Source organism: Apium graveolens, chromosome 5 (genome assembly GCF_009905375.1).
Source record: "Apium graveolens cultivar Ventura chromosome 5, ASM990537v1, whole genome shotgun sequence".
Classification (NCBI taxonomy): domain Eukaryota; kingdom Viridiplantae; phylum Streptophyta; class Magnoliopsida; order Apiales; family Apiaceae; genus Apium; species Apium graveolens.
The window spans coordinates 222,084,031-222,110,460 of record NC_133651.1 but is presented as its reverse complement, the minus strand read 5'-3'; positions in this window follow the sequence as shown (position 1 = coordinate 222,110,460).

The window sequence follows — 26,430 nt, the reverse complement described above, 5'->3', positions numbered from 1 at the left end:
CAACAAATCCTGATCAAGTCATCAAGACATCAACCTCTGACAGAGCTCAAGTTGATTTGGACAAGAAGAAAATTGCTGATAAGAGGAAACTCCTATGGAAAAATGTTCAACCATCAGATCCTAAGAAAAGTCAACTGCTATCTGATTTCATGACTATTGGATTAAAAGCCAGAGAAGTAAGAGACAGAGCTGGATTAGGTTCTGAAGAAGCCAAGATCAAAACAGGAGTTGAAGTAATTACCAGAGATCCATTTTTATTAACTGACAAACCACTTGAGGAAGTTACACAGAAACACCTTGACAAGGTTATGTTAGTCCCTAACAATGCAACAAGAATTACAGAAGGGGGGGTTAAATGGAATTCTTGAAACTTTTTCTGAATTACAAAATGTTATATCTTAATAATATATATAGGTGTTTGATTTGCTAAGTGCGGAATACGAGTTAGTTAAATTAAAACACAAAGTAATAAAAATACGTCTTTAAAACTTTCTAGTGGATTTGAATGTATCCACCAGATATATATATATATATATATATCAAGAGAACCCTGTGAAGCTTGAATAGCTCACATCTGCTTACAAATAAGAACAACTAAACTTACAGAGAAATGCTAAGGATACAACTTACAATTGTTTCTCTGAGAAAATATATTGCTTAGTCTTTTTTTTGTTTATCTATTTGCTACCCTTGGTTTATATATCACCAAGATTACACAGTAATAAGACAAGATAATAAAACAAAACCTATCAAGTCTAATACTATGCTGCTTCATTACTCTATTCCAGATGGCAATGCTTCTTTGTTCTCAAAAACCCAGTTGAATAGGCTTCCACATTCCTTTTGCATACACTCGACGTATGTGACTGTGTTGTCACTGTCAACTGATATTTGAATTGATTATCCGTCGGGTACATGATCATCCGTCGGGTTGCCTTGTTGATCATCCGTCGGGTAGCTTTGTTGATCATTCGTCGGGTAGCTATTTGGCACTTGACTTCATTTCATTTATGCAGAATTACAAGACATCATCTATGTACAATTAATCAACCTATTCTGCATATCTAATTAAAGTCAACATGACTTATATGCTACTACAGAATCTAAACAAAGGTGTTTGCAGAAATGTGCTACATGACTTATTATTACATAAGCTACTCACTCGATGGATGTCAAATCATCATCCGTCGGGACTATGTTTGCTTATCCGTCGAGTGCTACATAATTCACTAAGTTGAATCTACTAAGGTATTTTGTTAATGAAATCATCAAGTCCACAACATATTCACAACAATCTCCCCCAATTTATGTCTACTAGAATTGTAGCTATAAATTAAGAGAAACTTGATGATAACAAAACACCCTAAAAATACAAATTTAAATGGAAGTAGATAAAACTATGAAGTGCTTCAATTAACAGAATGTACAAAGATTTGCTCACAGTCTTTTTCAAGGTGCTCATCTAGCCTGAGCAGATTAATCTATTTCCTTAAAGATCTGGATCTCATTCCAAGCTTTCTGTTATTTTCTTCTATCTAATTTTGGAGCTGTCTGTAGAATTCCAGTTCATTAGATTCTGAGAGATTTAGCATTCCTTGCATTTCCAAGAGAGTCTCATTACTAGATATGCTCAATTGGTCTTCTAATCTGAAGAATATTCTAACTCCTTTATTATCAATGAATTCCATCAGCCAGTAGGGCCTTAGATGCACTTTACTCCCTGTGTAAAAAATAGTTAGAGTCTTTGGGAGTGCATTTTTAGCTGTAATACTCCTTAGTTCTTAAATCTTCTTTAGAACAAGTCTTCTAGCTGTCACATTGAATCCAAAGTTCTTCTTGAAGGATGAATAAACCTTTATCAGTACAGATTGGCTTTCTTGAAGGGCCCTATGAAGTGACCATTGTATCTCTTTTCCTCCCTTGTACTTGAATACTAGCCTTTCAGGTAGATTCCTGTAAGCATCAATCCCTCTAACTTCTTTCAGTTCATCTAGATAGAGGTTTAAATCTGAGAATTCCTTGATATCACAGATGTACATAATGTCTCCCTTGTTGACTTTGGTTAGGGATTTGGATCTGAGAGTTGAGGGCTTCACTGACTTGACTGCTCTTTTCTTTGTCTTCTTTGGCTTCATAAATTGAGGTAGATTGAGTTCAGGAATTGGTAGACTATCCCAGTCTATTGGCTCATCCTTTGGAATGATAGGTTCACCATGAAAATTCTTGGATGGATCTATCTTGAATTCTCCATGTGTCACAGAGGGCATGGATGTTTGAGTTGTTGCAGATGTAGACTTTCTGGGAAACTGGTCTTCCAAATCCTTTTCATCAAAGTTCACTTTCCTCTTTGCATGAAGTTTGTATCTAAACTTTTTTCTCTGCTGTGATTCTTATTGCATTTTCATCTCCTTAGATTCAGTGGTTTCAGATGATTGTTCAGGAATTTGTTGTGTAGGTTTCACAGCTTGCAGCTTGGCCAAGATAGCAGATTGCTCCTTCTTTTGTTTGACCTTTTTAGCATCTAGAGCATCTTGCTTCTTTTCTTGCTTCAATCTTGCCTTTTCTTCTCTCTTTGCTTCAGCAAATTAAGGGTGTCCAACCACCACACAAATTTCCTTACCATTCCTGAAAACCTTAATAATTCTTCTTTTCAATGCTGAATCAGCTGGATCCTTTAGAATGCAATATATCTTGACAGCAGTTTCTTCTCGTCAGGCTTTGGTGTCTCATACACTGTGTCCAAAGGATTCTTTAGAGAAGATTTGGGATAGTTCACCTTTGGCTTCAAAATTAGGTCAGCCTTTGGAGATTTGATGCAGGATGGATGTCCTCTTTCCAGATTATTTATGCTCATATCATTCACAGAGATTTTCCTGACTTGAGAGTGATGAATGGCTGATTTTTCTGGTTTCTTTGCTAGCCCAAACTTCTTTTGTATATCCTCATCAATTTTCTCCCAGTTTATTGGACTCAACTGCTTCTTTTCAGTTGCTCTCAATATGGCTGCTGCTTCATTTATCAGATCAATGCTGTCTTTAGTTGGTGGCTTAGTAAAAGCAATTGTGGGCACAATTACTTTGCTAACTTGAATGTTAAGCTGCTTCTCCCCCTCACTTGAGCCTTTCTCCCCCTTTTTGTTATCATCAAGTTGTGTAGGAGGGAGTTGAGCAGCCACCAACTGTTGAAGAAGTGCAGTATGAGCTTCTTGATTGGTGAGTATCTTGGCCATTGACTTCTCTACAGCAGACAGTCTTGAGTCCATGGCCTCAACTTTCCTATTGAGATCATCCTCCTTTCTTAGCTTTTGAGCAACTTCAGTCATGATGGTTGCAGGGAGTCTAGCATCCATCCTTTCTATAACATCTTGCCTGACTTCTAAAATTTCTTGCTTGATAGTATCCACACTCTGACTGTGTTGGAGGGCTTGAATTTTATGCAGCTGGAGTGCTTCAAGATGTGATGTCATTGGCTTCTTTGTGCTGGCATTAGTAGATGCCTGAATGGCTGCTTGGGTGTCATGAATTAGCTTGAATAGTATTGATTGGAGATGTGAGTAGGAGCATTCTTTTATAAGCATCCAGGCAGGAACAACTGTATCTCCCCCTATGTCCATGTTGTCTTCCTCATCATCCCCATCAGCATCCCCAAAAGTGAAAGGAATATGTCCTAAGTCCAATCATGTATTAGGATTTAGGAATAACTTCATGTGTAATCTGTTTTGATTTCATTGATATTAATAAAAGACTTGTTTTGTTTTTATTATGGGCTCTATCTATTTAAGTGTTTAAATAAGATATACCATAGTTTAGAGTAAAGCTTTTATGGATTATGATGAGATCATAATAGTGAGACCTAAAAGATGATAACTCTAAACTTAAATAGTTCCTGATCATAGGATTACTAACTAGTAATTAATAATCCACAAAGATCGGTACATACTATGCTTGCTTCATTATGAAGGATATCTGTTCTCATAGACATTTGTGTGGTGACACTATAGCTAGTATGTAGGTGCTTATTATAGAATAAGTTCACTGAACATGACTAGCATAGCTGAACAACTGATGGAGTTCACTCACGTGTCAGCAGTTGTTCACATAGTGATAGTTGTACAAGTATCCTTAGACTTGAGGTCATCATAGTCATCTTGTGTACACTGAACTATGCTTTGGTTTAGTTCTTAGTCTCCAGGGACAATTATTAGGGCTCTACTGGGTATAGGAATTTATACACGAAGATAGTGTATGATCAATAAAGGATCTACCCCTTCCAGTGAAGGAAGCGAATGTTCAAGGCTGATCCACTTATGCTAGTTCAGGAATCTCTGGCCAGAGTAAATGAAATTAGAAAGGAGTTTCTAATTTGCATAGAACTACGCATAGTAAATGGTAAGCAAGTGATTGAATTAGATAGGCTTGACACGAGATCCATGCCATATATTTAATCGGGACATTGTAGGGTAGAAGGAGTTTATTGTATGGTAACTATTCACTGAATAGGTTCTTGGTATTCTAAGCAGTGAATTCATATTATCCGGATAGTCGCGATATGCTGAGAAGTATCCCTCACGATGTAGAATAAATGTGATTAATTAATTAATCATATTTAATAAATTAGAGAATTTATATAAATAATGATAAAATAGTTTTATTATTATTTATTTCTACTACCGGCTTAATATTGAACCTACAGGGTCACACCATAAAAAGAGAATGATTTAATGGTGGAGGAATTAATTAATAATGGCTGATAATTATTTATTTATGAAATAAATAATTAATTGGCAAATTTAATCATTGATTAAATGAGATTTAATTGATTATAAATTAATTAAGAAAAGTTTTTAATATTATTAATTAAGGATTTAATTTTTGGAAATTAAAGCAAGAGGGAGAATTATTTTTAAAGTGTTTAGAAAAAGGATTAATAATTAAAAGGTGTTTTAATTATTAATGAGAATAATAAATGGGATAATAATAATAATATTTATGGGAAAATTTCAGCTGAAAATTTTGCCTATAAATACACTATTATAAACCCTATTTTTATTCTAACCCGAGTACCCAAAAACCCAAAAAGTTTGGAAAATCCAATTCTCTCCACCTCCTTCCTCCTCCTTAACATCGTTTTCTTGGTGGATACCGGTGGAGTGCTTCACACTTGAGGAGCAACTGCTAAGGATCTCTGATCGTTGTCTCCAAATTATTTTAAAGGTTAGATTCGATCCCTACGTTTTTACCACGATTTATATGCTTTTACTTGGATTTTATATGTGTAAAAGTGTTTTACCTTGCCTCCGCTGTGATTAAAATCCTACAATGGTATCAGAGGTTAGGTTGTATGCATATAGATCTGTGGTAAAAATTTCAGAATTTTATATGCTTGTATGAATTAATTATGATTTTTACAAGTTATATCATGGATTAATTTTGTCTGATGAGAAATCGTTTCTCAGAATAATTTTGAATGTTGATCTGGGTTCTACAAGTGTTGTAGATCGTCTGGGTATTTTTTTTCATAATTCTATGATGTATAAATTTTTTATTATGAATTTTTGAAGTTCTTGTAATTAAAATTCGTAATTAAATAAGTAAATATATGTATATATAGTATATATATATATGTTTGTATTGCTTGTCTGCATAATCTGTGATGTTGCACGGAGAAAGACACAGAAAAGGACGGCTGTCAGGCGCTGTCAGGCGCGGAGTTCGAGGCAACGGTGGCTGCTGCAAAAGAAAAAAAAAGGGTGTCACGCATTTCGGGAATGCGTTACACACCTGTGGCGCATTCACAGAATGCGTTACACCTTTTAATTGGTTAAAAGGGTTGTAACGCATCACCGAAATGCGTTACAGGGCTTGTAACGCGTTTGTAACACCCCCAAATCCGGGGTCGGGGATCCGGGTTGTCACGAGTTCCATTTCCCTTAATATCACCCAATCTTAATACACAATCAACTACTCTGTACTGTGACCCCACAATAAACACACACACCACAAGTTATAGTCTCAGAGATGAATATCCAAAAATAATCACAAGTCGTTTTATTCCACAATTATATGTCAATATACCTTAAAAAGGTTTCTGAATAAATTTACATTTTTTTGCCATTATTACAATTCATAAATATACATAAATCTGGTACATCAAAAGTTGAAAGCCTAGCCTATTGGTAGCTCCTACCTCAGCTATAGCGACATCAACGCCTATAGGAAACTGCGGAACGTTTCCTATCCGCTCGCGAATCGGGAGCTTGGTCCTGTTCATCTTGTCTATCTGATGTTGTGTGATGAAAGAAGAAAGCAAGGGTGAGCAGCAAGCCCACCAAAGTAATATATATATATAATGATTATCAATATATGAGTCTTCTCATAGTACTCATGAAAGTCTTGGTCAAAAGAAATGAACCAAGTTTGATATCTTAATGCGATGAAGTCGCAAAATATTCAGTATATATACATATATACTTTTCAAAATCTTGGAAGTCCTCTTCCATGTATAATATACACAAAGTTCCAGTTTATAACTGTATAAAAAATATCGTTGCAAGGTGATCTCATATATCTAACCTTGTCTCAACGTTTTTATGAAAATCTTTGTCATTCATAAGACAATTATTAATTAGATATAAGTTTAAAAGATGAAGTTACAAGATACCCCAATATACTTATATCTTTCCCAAATACTACTTGAACTACCACCGTTCAAGTTATAATCAGTTTCAAAAGTTCATCACATAGATGAGACTACAAGACAAGATTTGAATAGATTCAATCTTTGAATATCATTATAAATAATGAAGTTACGAGATACTTCATTAAGTCCCGACATATATATACACCTATATATATATACATTTCCTGAAAACCTCTGTCATGTAAAGTATGAACAGAATTGCAATATCCAATAAATTTGGAAAGGAAAGAATTTTGGCATAAACCTGATATCTTGCTGATCAGGAAAAGATACCAATAAGTAACCTTTTCTATTAGTAGATGGACGAATTCCCCACTGGTCATCACCCTGGTCGTAATAGGACCTTATGCTGGACTGCCACTCAGCCACTTATGCATTTGATGGACTCCCACTGAGCCACTTACACTATCATGGACGCCCACTGAGCCCATGTTGCTTATGCCGACTCGATAGATGGACTTACTTCCCGAGTGTTGGGTAAGTAATCAATTCATTTACCGAAACTGCAACCTTGTTGCGAATATAAAATACACCATAGAGCCGGATCCCTTAGATTTTTGAGCGAGTATTCAAGTCCCCTTAAAACGGAAGATCTTGAATTTGAAAACAAGTTTTGGGATCCGCTCTACCCTTTTTAAATTCATTTTGAAGACTCGAAAATATTTTTAAGAATGTTTGGAGTAATGCTGATTTATGAAATAAATCAGTCCCAATATGAAAGAAATATCTGAATATTATTATTTAAATAATATTCCCATAAAGAATAATGGAGGTAGAAGTTGGAAAACTTATACTCGAATGAATAGCAAATAATCAAAGATATACTTATAAGAAAGTAATATCTTTATTTGAATAATCAAAAATAAGTTTGATTATCGACACCTTATTCATTAATACAATAAATAATATTATTAAGTAATAAGCGGAGTCATAATACCTCGAATGAATACTATAAATAATATTCATAAAATAAAGGAGTCATACATCCTCAAATGAATATCCAAGTAATATTCAATAATAATATAAACTGAGTCATAAGCCCTCGTATGAATATTCAAATAATATTCAAATAATAAAATAAACTGAGTCATAAGCCCTCGAATGAATACTCAAATTAATATTCAATTAAGTAAAATAAAGGTATCGAATAAACCTTATTCGATCAATAGTTTTAAAAACTATATCCATATATATATATATAAATATATATATATATATATATATATATATATATATATATATATATATAATATACTCGGGAACATCGACTCCCGGTTTAGAAATATGTTCACCTTTTATCCCCTATACTAAGGGTATACGCAACTACTTGCTTATTTCTAGCATAGGTATTATGCAACTATAAGCATTGAAATCAACAGATAGATAACCAGATTACGAAACAGACATGCATATATACCATATCAGCATGCTCCAATATATCGCAAAATTTGCTAATAACAATCATGCACTATCACAAGATAATGCATATACACATATACATCACCACAACAGTATAACGGGTAGAAAACTTGCCTGAGCGACTGGGGGTTACGAATGGCTCGGGACGAGTCTGGTAACCTATAAACAACAAGTAAGTTGGAATTAAACCAAAGTCACTTGTAAATCTATACTTTAACTAACTTAGACTCTAACGCTTGTTTTGCGCTTACTGATTCTCTTAAGTCACTCGAGTACCCTCGGCTCCACCATTTTAAATAAATTAACCATTACGAGTTTTAAAGCGATTCCTACGCAAGTGTCTTACCAACTGCCTAACACTCTTACCATAATTGTTTCATACATTAATTAACCCTTTTTGTTCTTTAACCTATGTTTCAAAGTAAGGCGAGGGGAAAAGTTTCGTTCGCGAAACGCCGTTACTTGAAACGGTCGTTTCTCCTAAACCGTGCATCGGAATCGAACGAACTACATATCAAAACGAAGCTCGTAACACGAGCTATCTAGAAATGGCAATGGTCATAATCTAGCAGGGGGTTCTCGGGTCCTAATGTTATGTACAAAAACAGTCTAAAGAAAATCGGACGTTACGACGGCTATGTTTACGCGATTTCCCAAATTTAAACCAATTCAAAACAACCACAATTCAACCACAAATCATTCGTACAACCAACATCCATCCATACCATACTACAACAGCCCCAACAATTCAATATTTCCAATTCATACTTATTTCTCAATTATGAACTAAGAGTTTACTTAAGTTCATTAACTAATAACCAAGATTTCCAACTCCAAAAATATCAAAAAATCAACCAATCTCTAAACACACAATAATCATGCTTCTCACCAACTAAACTACTCATAACAAGCTATAAACATGATTACACACCCATTACACTAACCCATCATCTAAACATTAGGAAATCTAAACAACAAAACTTAAAACTAAGACCATGAAGAGTTATACCTTTCTTGAAGCTTTTAATCCATGAAAGGTCCTTGGAATGCCCATGGAAGCCTTAATATAACCTCCTACAAGCTTGTTCTTTCAAAGAAATCAAGAACACAAAAATTAATTTCAAGAAAGTACTATTCACCATCTTCTTGAATGATTTATAGGAAATGCTAGGAAAGGATTTTGAAGCTAAGATTTCTAGGAAGTATGTAACTTAACTAGGAGAAGCTAGGATAATTACCTTGTAAAATAGCAAGTGGAGGAGCTTGGACTTCCCAATTCTTAAGAAAGAAGCCGAGAGCTTCATGAAGAAATGGAGGGTTTGGTGTTTTGTGATTTGTTTTGCTTGGTTGCTAGGTTTTTTTTTGTTTTGTTTTAGGTCAATTACCCATTTACCCTTGATTTTGTGTGGTTAATATTCCACCACATTTCCTTCCCTCTTATGTCATGCTTGCATCACTTTGTGATGTCATTACCCCTCCTTTGTCCTCTTTCTATTGGTTGGATGACACCATCCTCTCTAATCCCTTTGATTAACTTCCTAATTGCTTGCCTAATGACCGCTGATCTGTTATACGGTTCGCTTAACTTTCGTTTTCGTTTATCGTTTGAGGGATCATACCCGGGATCTTATTACTTAGGTTCCTTTAACCTTTCTGAATATATTGTATTCCTTTTATGATCCTCTCTTATAATCCTTTAATTTAAATCCTTTTTATCCTGTTACCTTATACTCAATTCTTTCCGTATCTAGTGGATTTCCGGGAAAATCAAAGTGTTCGGAAATTGGATTCTGACGATCTTTACATACACTTATATACCACATAGAGTACTAATAATATCCCAGAAGATCAATAACAGAACCCCTACATAGTGTGGCATGAAAAGTTTTCTCATTCAGCATAATCTGCAAAATCACTATTCATAAGGGTTTCAAAAATTTCCAAAAAATGGGGTTATTACAGCGTTCCTGTAATGCGTTACAGCCCGACTGTTTACATTAAAATTGATTTTCTGGGAGTTTCGTAACTCCGTTTTAGGCGTGCAATATACCGATGGATTCATTTTTCTGAGACGGATCTAATGGAGTGATCAATGTTAGTTTATATAAAAGTTTTGAACTGTTTATATTTCCAGAAGTGTTTTAAAGCTGTTTTTAACTGTTTTAACTGCTTTTAAATGCTTCATGTGATACATAGAGATGTATAATGCTTAGACAAATGTGCTAGATGATATAACATGCCTACCTTGATGTTTATTCATGTTTATATATATGATATATGCTTAGTTTATCATGCGATGATAGATTTAGGTGAACTTAAATGAACATAAGGCGTTTGTTAGACAACCTAGTATAGTGAAATTGTTTCATAACCTTAATAATAATATTATGAATACAATCATGAGATTCTTGTGTTTATGAAACACGTAATTGAATATGAATTTTCGATATGAGAGAAAGGATGATTCTGTCAACAACAGATTTCTATCTGTAAGAAAGGGTTATTAAGTGACGCCTCTTGACAATGCTCCACCCGATGTGGGAATCATCTGATTATTGATTATTGATTTGAAATATTTAATTTAAAAGGAAGAATTTCTTTATAATATGATTATGATTGTAACGTAATATAATCCCTCTAAAATTAAACAATATCAAGTAGTAATTGGCCAATGATACAACGGGCTTGTGTCGGTCATAGCCTTCCAACATGATAGAAAGTAGTTCTTATTTTTGAATCATTGTCGGTTCGTGCTACAGCCGAGGGCTTTGATTTCGAAATAAGAAATACTTGTCTATTACATAGAGATGTGTACATTGAATAAGAATCTAAAGGTCGGTACGTGCTACAGCCGTGGGCCTTTGGGGACTGATTCAACTGTACGGAATGTTGGGTTAGACTTGACTTAGAATATTGAGTTTATCGTGCCACAGTTGAGACTCAATTATTCAAGAGGCTAAAGTTTGATTAGGGAATAACATAAGATGTAATTGACAAGAGTTGTCTGCCTATTAAACATTACATGGCGGTTCGTGCTACAGCCGGGGTTGTGTAATGGAATGTAGGATCCCTATTCCCACTAGCATTATGAATGCTTAATTTTTCACGTAGGGGGTTGAATAAATTAGATAAACTAGTGGGAGCCACTTATGGATAAAGACCCGATTCATATAGTATTTTAAAATGAAATTGAATATTTGCTAAGTGTTGTTATGTGTTTATAATTTACAGATTTACAATATACATTATGTCTTCTGCACTATCACTCAGGAGCATACTGGATGCTCACAAATTGACTGGTCCTAATTATGCTGACTGGCTTCGAAACTTGAGAATTGTTCTCAGGATTGAGAAGCTGGAATACGTGATTGACTCACCTAAGCCTACTGAACCTGCTAGTGATGCACATAATGATGAACATGTTGTGTATCGTAAGTGGATAGATGATGCAAATGTTGCTCAATGCATCATGCTAGCTTCCATGAACATTGAGCTACAGAAGCAACATGAGCATATGGATGCTCACACTATCCTCATGCATCTACAAGAGTTGTATGATGTGGTGGGGAGGACAACTCGATATGAGATATCGAAGGAGCTGTTCGGTTGTAGGATGTCTGAGGGATCATCTGTGAATGACCATGTACTTAAGATGATCAATTTGATTGAACGTATTGGACAACTTGGTTTTGCCATGGATGGGGAGCTGAGCCAAGACTTGGTCTTGCAATCGCTTCCGAGTTCGTTCTCGCAGTTTGTTGTGAACTTTCACATGAATAAGTTGGATGTCAGCCTGCCTGAACTCCACAACATGTTGAAGACTGCGGAATCGAATTTTCCCCCTAAGAAGAGTTATGTTCTTCTAATTGGTGAAGGTTCCAATCCTAAGAAAAGGAAGAGGAACTCTTCCAAGAAGAAGAAAGTATGTGAAGAAAAGCCGGTTCCACCAAAAGCTAAAGACCCCAAGAGCAAAGTTGTTTGCTTTCACTGTAACAAGGTGGGGCACTGGAAGAGGAACTGCAAGGTTTACCTTGCAGAATTGAAGAAGAAGAAGGGTAGTGAGACTACCGCTTCTGATTCAGGTATGTTCATGATAGAAGTGAATATGTCATTAAATCAAATTTCTACTTGGGTATTAGATACCGCCTGTGGTTCTCAAATCTGCAATTTGTTGCAGGTACCAAGGAGAAGTAGGACTCTTGAGGAAGAGGAGGTGATTCTACTGATGGGAAATGGAGCAAGAGTTGTTGCTGAAGATGTAGAATCATTTCATTTACATATGCCTATGGGCAAGACTATTGTTTTAAATAATTGTTATTTTGTTCCCTCGATTGTGAGGAATATTATTCCCATGTTAGACTTGGCTGGATTTTCATTTATTATTGAGAATAATGAATGTTCTATTCTTAGAAATAATATTCTTTACGGACGTGGTGCTTTAAATAATGGTCTGTATATATGTGACATAATTTACTTCAGATTGAACAAACTAATAAAAGAAAAGGGATGATGAAAATCTCACTTTATAGTGGCACTGCAGTCTCCATTTAGTAGACATGGAGAGAGGACTGCAAATTTGCTAGGAATGGTACACACAGATGTATGTGGACCAATGTCTAAGCAAGCCATGGGTGGATTTTCATACTTCATTACTTTCATAGATGATAGATCTGGATTCAGATATGTGTTTGATGAAACACAAGTCTGAAGCCTTTGAAAAGTTCAAAGAGTATAAGTATGAAGTAGAGAAACAAACCAAACAGAGTATTATAATTCTTCGATTAGATCGAGGTGGTGAATACTTTAATGGAGTGTTTTTAGATTATCTCAAAGTAAATGGTATAGTCTCCCAGTGGACTCCTCCAGATTGGTATCTGAAAGGAGAAATCGAACTTTGTTAGACATAGTTCGGTCCATGATGAGCTATGCAAATCTTCCAGTATTTCTATGGGGTTATGCATTGGAAACCTCAGCATATTTACTGAATAAGGTGCCTTCCAAATCTGTTCCTCAAACTCCGTATGAGATATGGAAAGAAAGGAAACCGAGTCTTAAACACGTTAAGATTTGGGGATGTCCAGCTTATGTCAAGTAAGTTGACCCAGATAAGCTGGAATATCGATCCGTAAAATGTAGTTTTGTGGGATATCCTAAAGAGAATTTAGGGTATTACTTTTACACCGATCATCGGGTGTTTGTCTACAGACATGCTACCTTCTTGGAAGAGGAGTTTATCCTTGAAGGAAACAGTGGGAGCAAAATTGAACTTGATGAAGTTCAAGAAGCACAAACTACTACGGATCAAGTGGAAACACCTGTTCTGACTGAACAACCTTTTGTGGAACAACCCATTCATAGATCAGGGAGAGTGTCTCGCCAACCTGAGAGGTAATATGGCCTTGTCATTGAGAATGACAATGAGTTGTCGATCACTGATGATGACGACCCTGTGACCTATAATGAGGCTATGAGTAGTGTTGACTCAGAGAAATGGCATAGTGCCATGAAATCCGAAAAGGAATCTATGTATACGGTATACGAAAGAATGATTAGAGCAGATGGCCAGGTGGAGACCTATAAGGCCAGGCTTGTGGCAAAAGGATTCAAACAAAGGCAATGGATTGACTTTGATGAAACCTTTTACCTGTAGCCCTGTTAAAATCAGTTCAGATTTTGCTTGCGATTGCTGCTTACTATGACTATGAGATCTGGCATATAGCCAGATGGTTTTCTTTCCAAGGGAAATGAAAACCTAGTGTGTAAGATACTGTGAACCATATGTGGTTTAAAGCAAGCTTCTCGTAGATGGAACATCCGTTTTGATGAGACAATCAAAGAGTTTGATTTTATAAAAAAAACGTAGATGAACCATGCGTCTACAAAAGGGTTAGTGGGAGCGCGATAATATTTCTTGTGTTGTATTGAAATAGAGTTGACACACATAACAACATAGCAGACCCACTCACAAAGCTACTTTCTGAAAGTCACTTTGATCGTCATAAAGACTAGATGGGTATTAGATACCAGAGTGATTGGCTTTAGTACAAGTGGGAGATTGAAAGGAATATGTCCTAAGTCCAATCATGTATTAGGATTTAGCAAATAACTTTCTGTGTAATCTGTTTTGATTTCATTGATATTAATAAAAGACTTGTTTTGTTTTTATTACGGGCTCTATCTATTTAAGTGTTTAAATAAGATATACCATAGTTTAGAGTAAAGCTTTTATGGATTATGATGAGATCATAATAGTGAGACCTAAAAGATGATAACTCTAAACTTAAATAGTTCCTGATCATAGGATTACTAACTGGTAATTAATAATCCGCAAAGATCGGTACATACTATGCTTGCTTCATTATGAAGGATGTCTGTTCTCATAGACATTTGTGTGGTGACACTATAGCTAGTATGTAGGTGCTTATTATAGAATAAGTTCACTGAACATGACTCGCACAGCTGAACAACTGATGGAGTTCACTCACGTGTCAGCAGTTGTTCATATAGTGATAGTTGTACAAGTATCCTTAGACTTGAGGTCATCATAGTCATCTTGTGTACACTGAACTATGCTTTGGTTTAGTTCTTAGTCTCCAGGGACAATTATTAGGGCTCTACTGGGTATAGGAATTTGTACACGAAGATAGTGTATGATCACTAAAGGATCTACCCCTTCCAGTGAAGGAAGCGAATGTTCAAGGCTGATCCACTTATGCTAGTTCAGGAATCTCTGGCCAGAGTAAATGAAATTAGAAAGGAGTTTCTAATTTGCATAGAACTACGCATAGTAAATGGTAAACAAGTGATTGAATTAGATAGGCTTGACATAAGATCCATGCCTTGTATTTAATCGGGACATTGTAGGGTAGAAGGAGTTTATTGTACGGTAACTATTCACTGAATAGGTTCTTGGTATTCTAAGCAGTGAATTCATATTATCCGGATAGTCGCGATATGCTGAGAAGTATCCCTCACGATGTAGAATAAATGTGATTAATTAATTAATCATATTTAATAAATTAGAGAATTGATATAAATAATGATAAAATAGTTTTATTATTATTTATTTCTACTACCGGCTTAATATTGAACCTACAGGGTCACACCACTAAGTCTCTCCACCTCCTTCCTCCTCCTTAACATCGTTTTCTTGGTGGATACCGGTGGAGTGCTTCACACTTGAGGAGCAACTGCTAAGGATCTCTGATCGTTGTCTCCGAATTATTTTAAAGGTTAGATTCGATCCCTACATTTTTACCACGATTTATATGCTTTTATTTGGATTTTATATGTGTAAAAGTGTTTTACCTTGCCCCTGCTGCGATTAAAATCCAACAAAAAGGAGCTTCATCCAGTTCAAAATCACTACCAATGTTGGAAGACATAGCAGTGATTGCATCCCTCGCTCTTTGTAAAGATTGTGTAGTATGCACCAAGTTCAGCAATCTTTCAGCCTCCTCATTGCCCTGTACAACTAGAGTTTGGTAAGCTGTCACAGGGTGAGTAAATGTCTCAGCATCCAGGGAAATGAAATCTATAATAGCTTGATATTCTTGCTGAAATAGCCTTTCCCTTTCTGCATCATTGATATTTATTGACTCACTTGCAATGTTTTCCATACTTATCACTCCTCTACCTGCATTTCTCTCTTGATCTCTCTTTTGTTGCATCAAGGTCTCACCTTGGCTCCCCACCCTCACACCCTCACCTTCACCATCTAAGGTGGGACTCCTCACACTCACTTTTGCCAATCCTGAAGAAATGGAATGCATTTGTTCACTCTTTTCCTCTCCTTTTTCCTGGGAGCAACCCAGACTCTCACTCATTTCACTCCCTTCCCTCAATCCTAGGAGTGATTGCACTACCACTAAGTCTTCTGCACTTGTGATAATTGATGAAATTTGAAGCTATGCAGAGACACTCGACAGATAAGGGATATCCGTCGGGTTAGCAGTTTGACTATCCGACGGATAACTGCTGTTAAGCTTATCTGTCGGGATACAATCACTACTCGATGGATGAACAATATCCATAGAGTGAGTAGAAATGAATGAGTTTGGAGTGGAAACTATTGTGGACTCTGTGCAAATTGATGAGAATTTTGGCACAGATGTCTCAATAGTTTCAGAAAGAAATGGCAAGTGAGCCAACAAATCATCTAGAAGATGATGCTCACTTATTTGTATTTTTGGCTTCTCCAAGAGAGTTAAAGATGGAGACTTTGGAAGTAATGTGTTTATCATGTCAATATCCAAAGAGTGTGTGGGAGAATTTGGTGTTTCAGGGGCTTCAATTGTTAGTGATTTTGGCTGTGACTCCACATTTATTGGAGCCACATCAACCTGACTTTGAGAAGGTGCAGTGACTGTATTTTTAGCACCAGTTTGCACAGTGTGTGAACCCTGTGCATCCCCAAGGGTCTTTGATTTCTTCTTTCTAGTGTAAGTTTGGGGTGAGCTTGTGTCCCTTACCCTTTTGGCCTGTGCTCTTGGCTGAGAGTTTTGTTCAATAGTCACATCCTCTTGGGAGGATGCAACTAGTAATGAGCTTATATCCTTATTAAGCACTGCAGTTTATTGGGAAACTACAGTGTGGCTAGGCTGGGAACTCACCTCTCCAACCTTATCCTTAGGGTTTCTTTGATGTTCACCCTTTCCCTCACCTTTCTTACCCACCTTCACACTCCCCTCCTTTGGTTTGTTGGATTTTACAACTGGCATCTTTTGACAGACACCAGAGGGGGCTTTCTTTGTCTTTGTTTTTGAAATTTTGGGTTTGGCAGCTTGGGTAGGCAACTGTTGGGTCAATGACACAGTTTCCATAGCTACACTAGAATGCAAAGAAGTTTGTGAGGCTAGAAGAGTAGAGATAGTTGAAATTACCTCACTTACCTGAGGTGCCTCCATAACTTGAAAATAGAAGAGTGGCACCTCTTTGTGATGCTATGCCCTGTTCAAATCTGCAATGATTCTCCTTTCTTGAACCCAACAATCTAATTTATTGGTTGGGTTCTCAAGCACAATATCCTCAGAGAGGTGGTTAGCAAGCATCATTAAAAATCTAGCATTGTAAACATTTTACCCCTCTTATTTAGCTCCCCTAACTTAAATCCCAACTCAAATATGACAAGATCACTAAAGTTGAAAAATTTATCAGTTACTAGCATGTAAAGCATGTTAAGCATAGAGATATTGACTGAATCAAAATTACTGATTTTACCAGATAATACCTTAGTAACTACATCACATAGATAACTCCATTCCTTCCTAAGACCCAACCTCCTAATTTCACTTAATTTGGAAGTAGAGATTGCATAGCCCATGGAGTTAAGCATATTAACAATGTCAATGTCTATGTGTGGTGAAGTTACAATATTATCAGGAAATTTGAAACATGCTTTAACAATATCACTATTAACGCAGAATTCCTTACCTTTAATAGTAAATGTGATAGTCTTATCAGTTGAATTGTATGTTGCAATCATCCACATCTCTTCAACAACTTCACAGTAGATGGTAGGTGATTCCAACATGGCATAGTTGAGTTTGCAGTTCTTCACAAAATCCATCATTTTGTGGTAGTCACCAGACTGTTGAATCCCCTTGTTCACAAGAGCAGTGAAGTTGTTCTTCTCATAGATGAGTCCAGTTTGAGACATGATCTTGACGACTGGTGCCATTGTTAGAGAGTAAAAATTTACAGAGAAAGAGTAAGTGCTTTTGAGAAAGAGAGAAGTGTTAGTGTTTGTGCCCTAGAGACAACACTATGATGTTTTAGTTTAAGACATTAGGATTATTAATGTTTATGTTCTATCGATTATTCTATTTATAATTTATTAATTCTTAATTTACTGCGATATAAATATTAGATTAATAAATGTCCTTGGAATATTATATGTAATTCTATATCTCTAAGTACGTGACTTAGAAATGAGATTATGAGAATAGTATCAATATTTCTAAAGGTCCCTAGTCGAGTATTATTATTAAGGGACAATAATAATGCATTAAGACTGGTGTGTTTGTTGACTGATGATCACATCTCATTGATCATAGATATAGTGATACTAAAGTCAAAAACACAGGTAGATGTATATGTACATGGTGCTGGACAGACCCAATGTGAGATTCTACATGTCTGTTGTGTCATAAGTAATTCTCACAGTGATAATGATGTAATGGTCCTTAGACCTGAAGTCATTATATTTCTATACGAGAATTAATATACATTGATTCCATTAAAAGTTATCCTTGACCGGGTAATGATAAAAGTGGACATTGGGTATATTATGAATCGTATGAGAAATATGAATGATCTAGATGAGATTTAACCCTCCTATTTTAGGAGTGATATTATTGGCCTCTTGTGTGAGCTAGACTATGAAATGCGTGGCCATGCTCAAATGTTGATTTGATATGATAGTCTACTCATTGATCAAGGAAACTTGGATTAAACTATGATGAGGATAACACATTACATGCCTCTAGTTTAATCTATAATATTTGGATAAAGGGGTTATATTACATTGTACAATATTCACAAAAGGTTTAATCGATCACCGATTCAATTATTATTACTTGGGCAGCAATGATGTATTACTAGATGCCGCTCATTGTTTACAATTTTAAATTAGATTTAAAATTTGTTGTCAACGTAATAATAACCTATAGGGTCACACACTAAGAATGCTTGAAGGATTATTTAATTTAAATTGGATTTAAATTATATTAAAGTAATTCGAATTATTTATAATATTAATTAAGTGTGACTTAATTAATTAGATAAATATTGATATTCGAATTTACTAATATTAATTATGAAATTTATTTGTTAAATAACTAAGTGAGACTTAATTATAATACAAATAGTATTTTCGAATTAATAATAACTCCTAATTAGTTAAGAGTTATAATTCGTTTTTCTACTCTCTATATAATATCTCTTGTGTGGCTGATTTTTATGAAAAAGTTTTTACTAAAACCCTAGCCACCAAGGGAGAAGATGGAGAGAGCGAGAAGAAACGAGTTTGTGCTAGTACACATCCAATCCTTGAGTTCAAGCCTTCGTGTGGATACCGATAGAGCGTAGATCGCGAGAGCGGGATGCGTGGTGATTGAACAAGCTTTGGATCTCCATTAGTCAACCAATTGGTAAAGCTTCTTAAGGTAAACAATCTGATCTACGAATTAAATATATGTTTTCACATGGATCCTGCGGTGGGTTTTCAAAAATTTTGTTTTTTTACGTTTTTAATTATTGTTTCCGTTGCGTTTATGTGCTCGAAACCCTTCAAGAAGTTAGAGCAGATAATTTGAACATATATGTTTTGAATATATGATATTCATGAGAGTTATGTAATCATATGATGATTATATAATCTGTATATATACTGATATATACATGTTTTGTGTTTGTTCTTATTATAAGAATCATATTTGATACGATTCTGAATAGGATGCAGCGGATTCGCTGAAATCTAGGTCTGGTGTTTGATTTTAGCGAACGAATATGCTATTTCATATGGAATCGAGAGTCTGAACAAAACGGATAGCAATAGCTATCATCGACTGATTTGTAAGACGTTTAACATCGTTTAGACCCTGTAATCTGCCATTTAATGTTATCAGATTTAATTTTGAATTTTCTGATTTTTGTTATATTTGGTTTTTATGATTAGATCATGATGGGTATGATATGTTAAGATCATATTATGTGTTTTAACATGTTCTTATGTGTTAATTGAGCATGGTGGATAGTTATGGCTTATGACCTTAGGATAATGGTTTTGGTTTTTTAAATACGGCTTGCATGTCGTTTGATCTTGTAATTATTAAATCTCGAATGTAACTCGAGTTCTTATTGTAAGTACATTAGATTAGTTTTTATTTTTCATTCGTGTAATGTACATGAAGACATGAAGATTTGAAGATCAAGGAAGGGTAATCTCACATGGAGGCCATCCATGGAAGCAATACAAGAAAGAAGACATGTAATGGTTAGTCTGTATTTATTTTTCACCTTAGATTGACCTAGATCTTTTTCATTAGCTTGATGAAGATCACATAGGATAAAGCCATAACCAACCACGTTTATTTATTGAACTTTACATATGTATGAGCATATGATGAATGTATGTGTAGAGTAGTTTATAAAGATGCATGCTTAATTAGATTAAGGATGTATGTATTAGATACGACACCCATGCCATGCTTTCTAAACAAGATAAAATCTGTAATGATACAAGTTTTTAAAATGAACAAACGATTATGAGTTTCTCGTGTTTATGAAACACGGAATAAAATACAAATTTTCTTTATTTCTGACATGGGGCGATTTTGTCAAAAGCGAGTTCATTAAACTTGTAAGGTTGTGGGTTCTAAGCGAGACCGTTGTGACTCCCTCACTACCTGGAAATCAAACCATTGACGAATATTGATTTGAAAAATTTTATTCAAGGAAAAATTAGGAATCTCTTTATGATGGGATCATGATCGTTTTAAAATTAACAAAAACCCTAAAGTTAATATTAAGTTGATCAGATGCCTTCCAATGAGTCCAATGCGTTAACCCCTAGATCGACCTGGGTTCGCCAAAGCGAAGTACTCCTATCTATCGTGGGAGATGTGTTGAAGTATACATGATACTTTTTGACTATGGGGTTTGACTTAACTAAGTTACCACAATAGGATTGTGAACTTACAGGCATAGAGTTTGGCGAGATTTATTAGATAAATATGAACAAATGTTGTTCCACCAAGCTATCGAAGAATTATATTGTTGATATAATTGACAAATGTTGTCTACCTAAATAATCATGTTTTAGGAGAAAAGCCAAAGCTGACCTAACGCGTGGTGAAATATGGATCTTGGCTCACTAGAAAGGATATAGAAGATATTTTTTCTGAATTAATAGTTAGGGCTATTGATTTGATAAAATAGTGGAAGATATATATTGTGAATATATATATATATATATATATATATGAATAATCACTTGAACATAATTTAATGATCATCTGTAGACTAAGTCATTTTATGCATTTTAATATTGTAGATATCAAATGACAAATAACACAAATAACTTCTCTATGTAATAGTCCTTGAGAAGGACAAGCTGACATTAAATAATTTCCATAATTGACACGAGAACTTGAGAATTTTCCTCAGGTTCAAGGATGTCACTCAAACCTCTCCTTTATTTCTTCTAGCTGAGAATGAAACATGTGCTGAACAAAATGCTTACCAGAAGCAAATTGATTATGCAACTGATGTGTCATGTCTCATGCTTGTAATTATGAGTGCTGAGCTTTAGAAGTAATAAGAGCATAATGATGCTTATGATATGATTGAGCACCTTCAAAGGATGTTTGAAGGATAGGCTCGTCAGAAAGATTTGACAATAATAAGGCACCATACTTTGCATTAATGGGAGAATGATATCCGGTTGGACCACATGTTCTAAAGATGATAGGTGTATGTACCTTGATATTTTGGGTTTCAAGAATAGTCTAGAGACTCAGCTTGATTTGATCAAACAATCTTTGAACAACTTCTATTCTTAGTTTGTTAGGAACAAAAGGAATGAGATAGACAGAACACTCACTGAGTTGTTAAGCATGTTTAGAACTACTGAAAATAACATGGTAAAGGCATGAATTACATCCATTTTGATGATGTACATATGGAATTCAAATGGGAAAGGAAAGTGGACATACAAGGTGAAGATTTGATCTCATTCAGTGCCAAACCAAATCCAATCCAAACGGGCTTTTGAAGCCTGATAGTGGTGTTGCTAAATGAGATGATTGTCATTCTTGTGGAAATAACCAGATGATTGGAAGTTAAATTGTCGAGCTTGTTTGGAAGATCTAAAGAAGAAGACTGGCAATGGTCAAGCTTCAGGTATCGGGTTAGAATTGGAGCAAAAGTTGTTGCTCTAGTTGAAGGAACTCGATACCTAATTTTGCCCATATAGGCGAGATTGAGAACTTGATAAATTGTTATTACGTGCCTGCCTTTAGGGGATACATTAAGTCAATTTCTTGTCAGGACAAGAAAGGTTTTTATTTTAATTAAATAAACAATAGTTGTTTATTCTATTTCAATGATAAGACTTATAATGTTGCACAATTAGTTAACAATTTATATGTTCTAAGTTGACTCAAATCAAACATTACTTCTAGCATTGTCGTTAAGCCATATTAATGAGAAATGCATTTCTGAGTTATATATGGATGAATACTTGGATAAGTTTGATTTTGAATCATACGGAAGATGCGAACTTTATCTCATTGGCAAAATGACTAAAGCTTCTTTTACCTGATCAGGTGAAAGGGCCACCGAACGATTATGACTTATACATAATGATGTATGTGGTCGAATGCGTATGATGGCAATGGGGCTTATACTACTTCATAACATTTACTGATGATTTCAGTAAATATGGATATGTGGTTCTTATGAAGAACAAATCCGATTTTTTTGAAATGTTCAAAGAATATAAGGCCGAAGTAGAAAAGAAAACAAGGGAAAAGTATAAAAGTTTTACGATCAAATCGTGGAGGAGAATACTTAAACCTCAATTTCAAGAGTTTCTTGAAGGAGTGTGATAGTGTATCATAACTTACTCTTTTTGGAACACCTCAATGGAATAGATATTCTTAGAGGAGAAATCGTACCTTCTTGGACATAGTGCGATATGAGTCAAGCGGATCTTCCATTCAGTTTCTAGGGTTATGCTCTAGAAACGGATGCATATACACTTAACCAAGTTCCGACTAAAGCGGTTCAAAATACTCCGTATGAGTATGGACTGATAAACGTCATAGCATGTCATTTATGAAAATTTGGGGACGTGAAGCGCTTGTAAAATGTTTAGCCTCTGACAAGCTCGGACTAAAATTAGATAGATGCTATTTTGTGGGATATCCTGAAGAAAGTAAAGGGTATAGTTTCTATAATCCTACCGAGAACAAAGTGTTGGTTGCTCGAACCGCTGTATTTCTTGAAAGAGAGTTACTTTCAAAGAAAATTAGTGGGAGGACTAGAGATCTCGATGAAGATCGAGTTGTACAAAATAATATTGAACCAGAGTTGGAAAATGGGCAGGAAGTACATCAAGATATTCCTGCTCCGGAAACATAGTTTGTTCGTAGATCTACTAGGGCTCGTCATGAGCCAGAGAGATATTATAGATTTTTCTTGACTCAAGATGATGATGTAATGCTCATAGATAATGATGAGCCTCTTACCTACCAAGATGCTATGAACAGTCCAGACTCCGAGAGATGGCTAGAGGCCATGAAATCCGAAATAGAATCCATGTATCAAAATAAAGTATGGACTTTAGTTGATCCACTTGAAGGGGTAAAACCTATAGGGTGCAAGTGGGTTTTCAAGAAGAAAACTGACATGGATGGTAAAGTACAGACCTATAAAGTGCGACTGGTGGCAAAAGGTTTCAAACAAGTTCATGGTATAGACTGTGATGAGACCTTTTCACCAGTTGCTATGGTCAAGTCCATCAGGATTTTGCTAGCAATAACTGCTTACTACGACTATGAGATTTGGAAAATGGATGTCAAAACCGCTTTCTTAAATGGGAGCCTTGAAGAGGATGTATACATGATACAATCTGAGGGTTTTGTCGATCCCAAGTTTGCTAAGATGGTCTGTAACTTGCTTCGATCTATTTATGGATTGAAGCAAATCTCAAGGAGATAGAATCGTCATTTTGATGAAACAGTCAAAGAATTTGGCTTTATTCAAAATGAAGATGAACCATGTGTTTACAAGAAGGTTAGTGGGAGCCACGTGGAATTCATAGTACTATATGTAGATGACATATTACTAATAGGGAATGACATACCTTCTCTACAGGCTGTTAAGACTTGGTTGGGAAATAGTTTCTCGATGAAGGACTTAGGTGATGCTAAATATATATTAGGGATCAAGATCTATAGATATAGATCAAGGAGATTATTCGACCTAGTCGGAGTACATACATTGATAAAATATTGCATCATTTTAGGATGTAGGAGATAAAGAAAGGATATATTTCGATGTCTCATGGGATAGTGATCTCAAAAGATAATTGCCCCCTAAATCATTAGATGATAAAGGCTGTTTGAGAAAGCTCCATCTGCTTTAGCAATTGGATCTATAATGTGTACAATGATATGTATTTATCCTGATATTTCGTATGCTTTGAGCATGACGAGCAGATACCAGTCTAATCCAGGTGAGGGTCACTGGATAATTTTCAAGAATATTCTTAAGTACTTAAAGAGGACTAAAGATTTATTTTTGGTGTATGGAGAAGATAGGGAACCGGTTGTAAAGGGTTACACTGATACTAGTTTCTTAACCTAATTTCTGGATAGACAAGGATGATTATGTGTCTATGTCTGGTTTGTGTTTTGTCTAAATATAAGTGATGTTAGCTGGAATAGTTCATAACAAGAACATTGATGATTCTATAAAGGATGCCAAATATATTGATATTTTTTGAAACAGCCAAGGAGACTGTTTAGGCATGTCCTTATGTTACGACCGGCATTTTATGTAATATTATTTGTGAATTTGGTATAATAATAAGTCAAATGAAAATATATTCAATGATTGTACGTATGTGTGAGTGAAAATTTCTGCATTATAAATTTGCTTTGGGTAGTATATGATTTTTCAAAAACAAGAGTTTATTTAATTTCTTTATTTTTGATTTATAAGGAATATTCTAAGCTTTGGAAAAATCTTCTTTTAAAAGGCATTTTGTTCACAAATTTTGAAAATGATTTTATAAAGTCTCTAAAAATACAAGTTAATTTATGGTATAAATTTTATAATTTTTGAACTTGTATTTTATTTTATAAAAATAAATCATTATAAATTTTAGTTGTCATATTTATCAAATTACATGAATAACCTTGCATGCAAACTCTCTTCTATTTAATCAAAGGGCAAAGAAGACATTCTCAACCCCACTAACTCACATTTTGCTAACCAATTTACCCCTTTACCTTTGCATGCAAATCTACCTAACTATATTGGAGGGTTACTCTTGTAAAATCTCAAACCCACTCACATTATAGTCAAATCAATGCATAAAAACAAGTCCAAGAAGTGACCATCACCTCACTTCACCCCACCACTTCACTCTCTTCTCCCTCCCTCCCTCCTCCCTCACCTCTCGGTTTTTCCCCTCCCCTCTCGGCAACCACCAAAACCGAGCCCCATCCCCTTCTTTCTTCAACTCTCACTCAAACAAACATCTTATATCCAAGTAATTTTACTCCCTATATGTTATTCTTATATATATTTCAAAAGTTTAGAGTGAAAAACCTATGTTTTGACCTTGCATGGTGATGTTTTTGTTAAACTCAAAGTGAACCTCCTTGATTCTTGTGAATCTAAGGCTTTCACCATGAGATATAGTATCATAGGGTCAAGAATGGCTAGACATAAGAGTGTTACACTTATGAAATGTTGTTCTTACCCTAATCCATTCGGCCATGACTTGATAGGAGCCGAATGGATGGTGTTTTGTTGCCTTGTTACATTTTTGTGTATTTTGTGATGATAACGTGAATTTTATAGTAAAAGCTTGATAAAACCCTTTTGCATGCTAGTTGATCATTTAGTTGTAATCCATGTTAGGATTGCATGTTGAATTATGATAAAAATTTATTTGGAAATCATGTTGCTTTGGCTTGAAAGATCCGAAAGCATGCATGCATGTAAATCACTTTTGATTTTTTTTTGGAAGTTTTGATCATTTAGATTCATGTTGTTAGTGAGCCTTAATTTCAGTAGGAATAATGTATTAATATTGATTTATACTTCTTATTGCATGGTAATAATTCGTGGTTATCTATTATAAAAAAAATATATATATCTTGTTGCTTCAAGAGCATAAAGGTTTGTGATTTGTAAAGAGTAGTCTCTTTTGTTTTGCCATAGTTGCACCTTAGGTAAGGATGATCTTACCAAGGTTATTTTGAGAAAAAGGGAGTTAGTTCAGTAGAATACCATGTATAAGTCTTTGTTTAAGTTTTGAGTTGTTGTTAGATAGGTTTGTCAAGTCAAAGCCTTGGAAAAATGAGAGTTATAGTTTCTGCAGAAAAATCAGTTTAGTACCCTGAGGTTTAGAGTGAGTTTTGACCATGTCATTGATGTGCACTTTGAGGCCCAAGCTACCAGAAGTTAGTATGGGGAGTATATAATAGGTTTTAGGAGTTGGTTGGAGGTTTGCATGTCATTTGGTTAGGTGCACAAGTAGAATAACAAAATCTGTCCAGCAGGGGACAGTTTTGT